This window comes from Geospiza fortis, unplaced genomic scaffold, assembly GCF_000277835.1.
Source record: "Geospiza fortis unplaced genomic scaffold, GeoFor_1.0 scaffold666, whole genome shotgun sequence".
NCBI classification, from domain to species: domain Eukaryota; kingdom Metazoa; phylum Chordata; class Aves; order Passeriformes; family Thraupidae; genus Geospiza; species Geospiza fortis.
The window spans coordinates 574,932-581,973 of NW_005054470.1; the positions used below are offsets into that span (position 1 = coordinate 574,932).

At 40.7% G+C, this 7,042-nt stretch overlaps 1 protein-coding gene across 1 annotated transcript in view; it reads left to right on the forward strand.

Annotated features, from left to right (window-relative positions):
* The first annotated feature begins 836 nt into the window (after positions 1–836).
* STK32B (serine/threonine kinase 32B) overlaps positions 837–7,042 on the forward strand; it is a 134,677-nt gene continuing 128,471 nt past the window's right edge. Inside the window, exon 1 of the mRNA XM_014309942.2 lies at positions 837–887. The gene's annotated coding sequence lies outside the window, so the exon portion shown is untranslated. The remainder of the gene's footprint in view (positions 888–7,042) is intronic.

The following is a 7,042-nucleotide window of genomic DNA, read 5'->3' on the forward strand; positions in this document are numbered from 1 at the left end:
ATTTCAGTGACTTTGCATCAATTTTGTTCAGGATGCTGGAATTTTTTTAAAAACACCAGCTATACCAATGAAGATTTGAAGGTCATGCTGTGCTTAAATTCATGTAACACCAATAAAAATGGCATTTCTGAGAAATGAAATCTCATTCACCCTACCAGCAAAGCACTTCAATGTCTAGAGCAGGCTGTGCTTTTTCCTGAAGTGCAAGTAAATCCATTCCACTTCCAACCTAAAATGCAATCTCTCAAAACAAACTTATGCTAAAATTATGAAATAGTCTTACAATATTAGCATTATGTATTGCATTAAGGTGGAAAACTATGGTGATCATACTACCTCATCATGGGACAAGCTTCCATCACTGTAACAAAATACAGGAATTATCCTGAACAGCGATAATGTAAAAATACTAACCATATGTTACTACCTATCTGTAGGTAGAGGGTGTTACTTACTTGAATTATTCAGTGTCCTTTTAACAGATTTCAATATTTCAGGAAAATGTTGAGCAGTTTTTGCTACTGGCTGCAAAATGCTAACTTTTGTCTTGTTACTTGGTTAGGACAGAGATATATTTATTTTTGGAAATACTGGGCACTGAAGACATTGGTCCAAGATGAATTGGGCAAGAAAATGAATGCAGCATATTTTAAATCAAACTTCTTCTTTGCTAGCTATTAAGTATATTTGGTGTTTTAAGAGGAAAAATGGAATACCACATTGCAAAAGACATTAGTTGGACACACTGTAATTTCTTTTCTTACCTGATTTCTGATTCTGACTTAGCACACTACAAACTATTTTCCTTTTCTTCTCTCCTTTATTTTGCAGTTAACTTTGACCACTTTCAAATATTGCGGGCTATTGGGAAAGGGAGTTTTGGAAAGGTAAGAATCAACTTATTTTTAGCAGTTAAATGTCTAATAGGGAATGCCTTTGTGTTTTTCTGGCTTGATTATGGTAAAAAACCCCCATAGATTTTCTAGCCTTTTCCTTCTTAAAGACATCTGACCATCAGCATGAACTGTCTCTTCATGCAATTATTTCTATTATAATCTATTCACTAAAATTAATTGAGCCAAAGTTATTATAATAATTAATTATCCCAAATGGAGATTAGCAGAATTTAGAAATCTGTCCTGGAAACAAAAATCAACAAAAAGGTAGGAGCAGACTACTTCTTTAGACAGTCCACCAAAGTGATCTTGTTCTCAACTCTCTGAGCTTATTTGTGTCTTTAAAAAAATTGCAGTATTTTAAAGGTACTTTACATAGAATAAATCCTCTTGGCACTGTGTAAACTGACATACAATATAATTATGATCATTGAGTAAATGTTTGTTCAATTCAACAGGATTTTTCTGAAACAGAGAAGATTAATGGTTTGTTTACACTTGAGTAGACAACATTTCTTTCCTATAAATAGGGATTATAACAAGGTTTTAAATTTATAATACAAAGCCACATAGCCACAAATAATGCAAATACAAAGCCACAAAGTCAGAGAAAATACTATTTAAAAAATATTAGAAACTATTTCTCACAAGAAGAGAGCTGAAGGTGAAATATAAGTGACACTTATCAGGTGACTGATGGAACAACAGCTGTCTAGATCTGGATTTCAGAGATTCCTGAATATATGCCAGCTCAGTGCTGGTGAGGCACTTCTGTAGCCATGCACTAAGAACACACAAAGGATTTTGCTGGTTCTTGGCCTCCATGCAGAACAATAACTTTAATTTTAGAGAGGCCAGAAATACTTCTTGCAGAACAGCATGGTCCCTCATGGCACAGTCCTTGCTCAATCCAGTTTTCAACAGAAACTGTCTTTGAGGTCAATAGGAGTATGTCCTGCTTGGGCAAAAAGGTACTTAAAAATCCCTTAAAATCAGGGCAGCAGAGATCTGTGATTGTTTATTATCACAATACAGAGGTAGAATACCAAGTCAAACTAAACGAAGGTCCAAGAGCACAAGTTATGCACAGGAAAAAAATATTAAAGACATATATGAATCATGTTGACCCTCCCAAAGGAAAAGCTACTTAGATCAGAATTCAGCATTTTTAGTTTCTAATTGCCTACTTCTGAGTTCACTTGGCAAATTTTTAATATACAAATAAAACTTGTTTCATCAGAATTTCTAACCTGCCCTCTTCCAATGTACTTGGAATCACTAGTAACTGGAATATGCTAAGCATAACTAGTGTAAAGGTCTTCAACAAACAAACAAACAATTTCCTGGTATTTACAAAGACCAAAGCATAAGCAAAGAGCTACCTTCACCTGCTTGGCAAAGCAAGGTCACTGAAGCCAGAAAGGCTCCTTTCAATGTAGTGCCCTGCATCTTGCTTGGGTACCACTGATCCCTGCCCTGTCTGTGCCTCTTTGGGATTGCAGCAGACAATACACCAGGTCTGTGCCAGATCTGTCTGTTGTCACTCCATTACAAGAGTTCTATTGTCATTACATTGTAAGGGTTCCACATTGCCAGAGTTTTGTGCCTTCTTTACGTCTCTTGTAGGCAGCTCCTCTAGGTACTGACTCTTCCTTGTCCTCACAGCAGCCAACTAACTCCAGTTCCCCTCAACCAACCACTCCACTCTTTTATAACACTCTTCTTATTGGCTGCAGCTGTGGCCTGTTAAAATCAGGCCAGTTCCCAATCTCTAATAATTGGCTCAGCTGCAACTCCTTAATGGGGTAAGATTGCTTACTATACTACCTTTATTTTTCATATTGTATCCCCCTACATCTGTCTGCACAGATAAAACCCCAGGCAGGTCTGCATGTGCCCGGCAGTGTGGGAACTGCTCCATGAGTGGCCGCACACGTTCTGCCACAGCTTGCCCATCACTTGGCTTGAGCAAAAGAACAGCCAGCTCACAGAGAAGCTGTGGCTGAGATGGTCCTAGCAGGCTCAGACCTCACCTCCTTCATCTGTCCCTGAACAAGGGGCAACCTGAGCTCTCAAAGGACACCTTTGGAATGACCCTGTTTGTTTCCAGCATGCTTGTGGTTTCTCTTGTCTCCACAAGGCTTTCCTACCCTCCGCAAAACTACTACGGTGTATCTTTTCCTGAAAAATATTCAACAGTGCCTAGGAGACAGCACCTGCTGTTAAGGTGTCCCTAAGAAGGATTGGGTACAGAGGCAGCAGCTGAAAGCATGTGGTTGCTTCTCAGAAAAGACAAGAACTTGAGATACAAAGTATTTGGTACCAAATGGCCTTGGAGTTCCTGCGACAGCAAATGTTGTGACTGTGGCTTGAAAATGCCAAAGGCAAGGCAGGGAGCTGATGTCTGAAGGCAGCCATGGGGACAGATCCCAGGTGCTGAGGCAGGCAGCCCCAGTGGAGCAGCTGAGGTGCTGAGCATCACCTTGAGCTCTGTGCATGAGAGAGAGCTGAGCAGCACAGGGGCTCTGCCATACCAGATACTCCTGCAGCAATATCCTGGACAGGTTGCTGTGGCAACCAGAGTAATTTAAGAAATATTGAGAGAGAGAGACACAGAGATATTGTACCAAGAGCAATAAAATAAAAAAATAGAGCATGTCTTAAAACATCCTATTTCTCTCAGAAAACAGAAAAGGCCACAGAGGAGCCATAAAGGAAGCAGGCAGTTTAAGAAAGCGTGGCACTGAACATGGTGTTATACACTGCAAGATGCTGGAGCACAGCAGATCCCAAGCAGTAAACACCCTGCAATAGAGATTAACAGTCTTGCATCCTTTTTTGACATTTTCTGCTGCCAGGTACTTCCAGAAGGACAATAATAGGAAAAGTTGCCAGGAATGAGGCTTCTAAATGAACAATAAAGGCAAGACTGACTCACAGAGGCAGACATTTGAAATGGCGACAGATTTACCATGTTGTGCTTTTGGCTATGTTATAATAGGTCATTTTAAAATGGGCTTCTTTCTTTTCCTTGCCCATGGAAGGAAAAACAAGGTGATTTGTCAGAAGCCTGTACTCATCTGGGAAAAAGAAACCTGTTACACCAAGAGACTTTCCTGTTGCATTTGACAACTGCAAAATAAGGATTCAAGTGTAGAGGGAACTCATACTTTAAACATGTTCTCTCTCATGCAACTCCATTTTCACCAATACAGATTCCCCAAAGTGAGGGAAAACTCATATAAACCTGAACCTTATAAACAAGAACCATACTGATATAAACCTGTAAAAAAATTAGATATTTCTAGAAATATCATAGGAACATTCACCAGTTTCCTGAGTGCAGTGGAGAAGAATGGATCAAAATCAACCAAGCCTTCATAAAGCAGGCTTGTTTTATTTTCCTGTATGATGTGAAAGGGTGAGGACTCCTTTGCAAGGGCAGAGACAGTAGAAACAGGGACATATGATATGTTAGAAGTGCTGTCTCCTGCTTAATCTGGCTATTTTTTCAAATATTGTTATATGTAGAGCTATTACTCTTCTCAAACAAAATATTGCAAAAAATTATATATTTGAAGATCATCCAATAAGTACAAAACCAACAAGGATTGAAATACAAGAATTCTCATTGTCCTTTACTGCAACAATAACCACATAATTGCAGGGTTACCGCTGCACAATAATTTGTATTCAGGTGTAACAACTAGTTCTCAGAGATATTATAGTACCAATTTTCTCTGGCTTCTCTGTTCGTGGGAGCAGTTATATTAAACAATCTAACATCCTTAAATTGAATTCAAATTATAATTTCAAGGTACAAACTCTCTCCTGTTTGTCTAAGATGCTAAGATTCTCCCATTTGTCTAAGAGACACAAGACTTAGTTCTATTAATTTGCTCGAATAAAACAGTGACTTCCTGTGATGAAGTAGAATTGAAATTACAGTGGTGTAAACCAGATGGGAGCCCAGAATCATGTCTGCACTGATTGAGGGTACTTTAGTAAACAGTATGCAAAATACTTCAGAAAAAAATATGCTTCTACCCTAAAAGCAACATAACACACAACTGCAGAATATTAATATTGTTTGACAGTATTATGACCTGGTTTTTAGCTTGAGTTAATATGAAAGGATACTAGGCAGATGCTTTGGCTGCTCCAGATGTCATGCTTTGCTCAGGGGAATCTGGGAATGAATCTCCCTATTTAAAGGAAACCCCCTGGCAGCCTAAAGACATCCGTTCTCCAGCCTCTTTGAGTAAATCTTGCCAGCCCTGCTTGTAGGCTAAAACTATGAGAACCAATTTTTCAGAGCACATGGGTAGGACAGACAAGGGAGCAATATTTCAGGCAGATGCTCAACAGCAGGTTCATCAATTCCCATCTGGAGTTTATCTGATTTCTGTCTTGCAGCCCTCTGTGTGGGGTGAGTGCTTCTGCCCATGCAGTGCCGCAGCCCCTCTGCTGGGCTGGGGCTCCTCATGGCAGCCAAAGCTGCCCCATCTCATCCACTGTGAGATGTAAAATATCATACAGCAGCATGGGTGAGTGAGCACCCCAGCTGCCAGCTCTCCACCCAGCAGTGGCCTCAGGCAGAGGTTCTTCTGGCTGTGGGTTTGCCTCTCTCCTTTCTTATCACCTGTTGTGAAACCACATCTTGTGAGTCTGAGAGGTCTAAGTACTCCTGTGCTAAATTTAGACCAAAATTGACACTAAGTGCACCTTGTTCTTTCCACACCATGCACATAGCAGCTGTAAGTCTCTTCTAGTGGGAAACAGGAAAAATCTGTGTTTTGCAGCAAGTCTGATATTTCAGCCATCACTGTCTTTTCTCTGGGAAGAACTTTGTTGAAGCTACCCATGGTTGCTCTCTGCCAACACAGCATTATGCAGCTTCCTTCAGCAATCTTCTCTGTTTTTTGCATGTGAAATCAGAGGAAATCCAAGAAGGTAGTTTAGAAGTGGGCCACAGCACTTGTTGCTCTTGAAAAATGAAGCTTAGCCCTGCAGCCATAATCTATTGGCTTCCTTCCCCAGATTCTGAGGGAAAGTGGCCCCAAGTCACTCTCCAGTCAAATTTCTTCTAACCTGATAGGTTTTAAGGCAGTTCACTGTTACCTTCTACCAGAAATAACAAAAGACACCACCCTGTGATAACAACTAAGATACATTTAAAAAAGCCCTTTAAAAAGGGAATATTTTCACAAGAGATTTTTAAAAATAGCACTATACCATTCCAGAGAAAATTAAGGGGGTTCATAATGCCTGCCTTTAAACATGTGCCACACAGATGCCTATATCCAAACTGGTAATCTACAGCCTCTTTATTAGATGTGGGAACTCAGCACATCCCTCTGGATGTCCAGAGTTGCCGAAGACCCCTCCGGGAGGCTCGAAGACCCTGGCATGGTGCCCGGAACACCTGGTGGCTTGTTTTTGATCCCTCTAGCGAATTGCCAGCTTGGTATGGGGATTTGAAAGTCACACGAGTTTGAATGGTGCAATAACAGGGTGTTCACAGGGTGAAAATATAGGCTTTAAGATTTTTCGTATAGGGGTTATGGGAACAAGAAGGAGGAAACAGGGCGTGTCTCGTCCTTCTTCTTTCTTCTTCTTGTTCTCCATTTTCTGCTGTGATATTGGCACTTGGGGATTGGTTTAGAGTAGAAGTGCACTGTCTGACATAGGTGATAGGTATTGGGAATTAAAAGTAAATATGATATACGTAGTTTGTAGTGTAAAAGACGACACCGCCTTGGGAGCGGGGGAGAGTGCTTGCAGCTGCCGTGCTGAGCGGACCTCAGCTGGGCAGAGAGAAAAATGTGTAGATAAGAAATAATAAACAACCTGAAGACTGAACATTGAAGAGTCCAGACTCATTCTTCAGAGCGTGGGCTGCCGCAGAACCACCCCACACATCTCGGGGCAGAGAACAAAACAGCCGACCTGAGAATTAGAGGGAAACCATTCCAGGTACAGAGATGGTCCCCTGTACCTCTTTAGATCCATACCTTATGGAGATGGCTCTGTCCTTCTCTACTGACTATGAAGCTGGATAGTTGTTGAGTTCAGAACACATATTTGCTCTGAATCATCACACTGTCTGGCCTTTGGTAAATGATATTTTCAGAAAAATGGAAAGA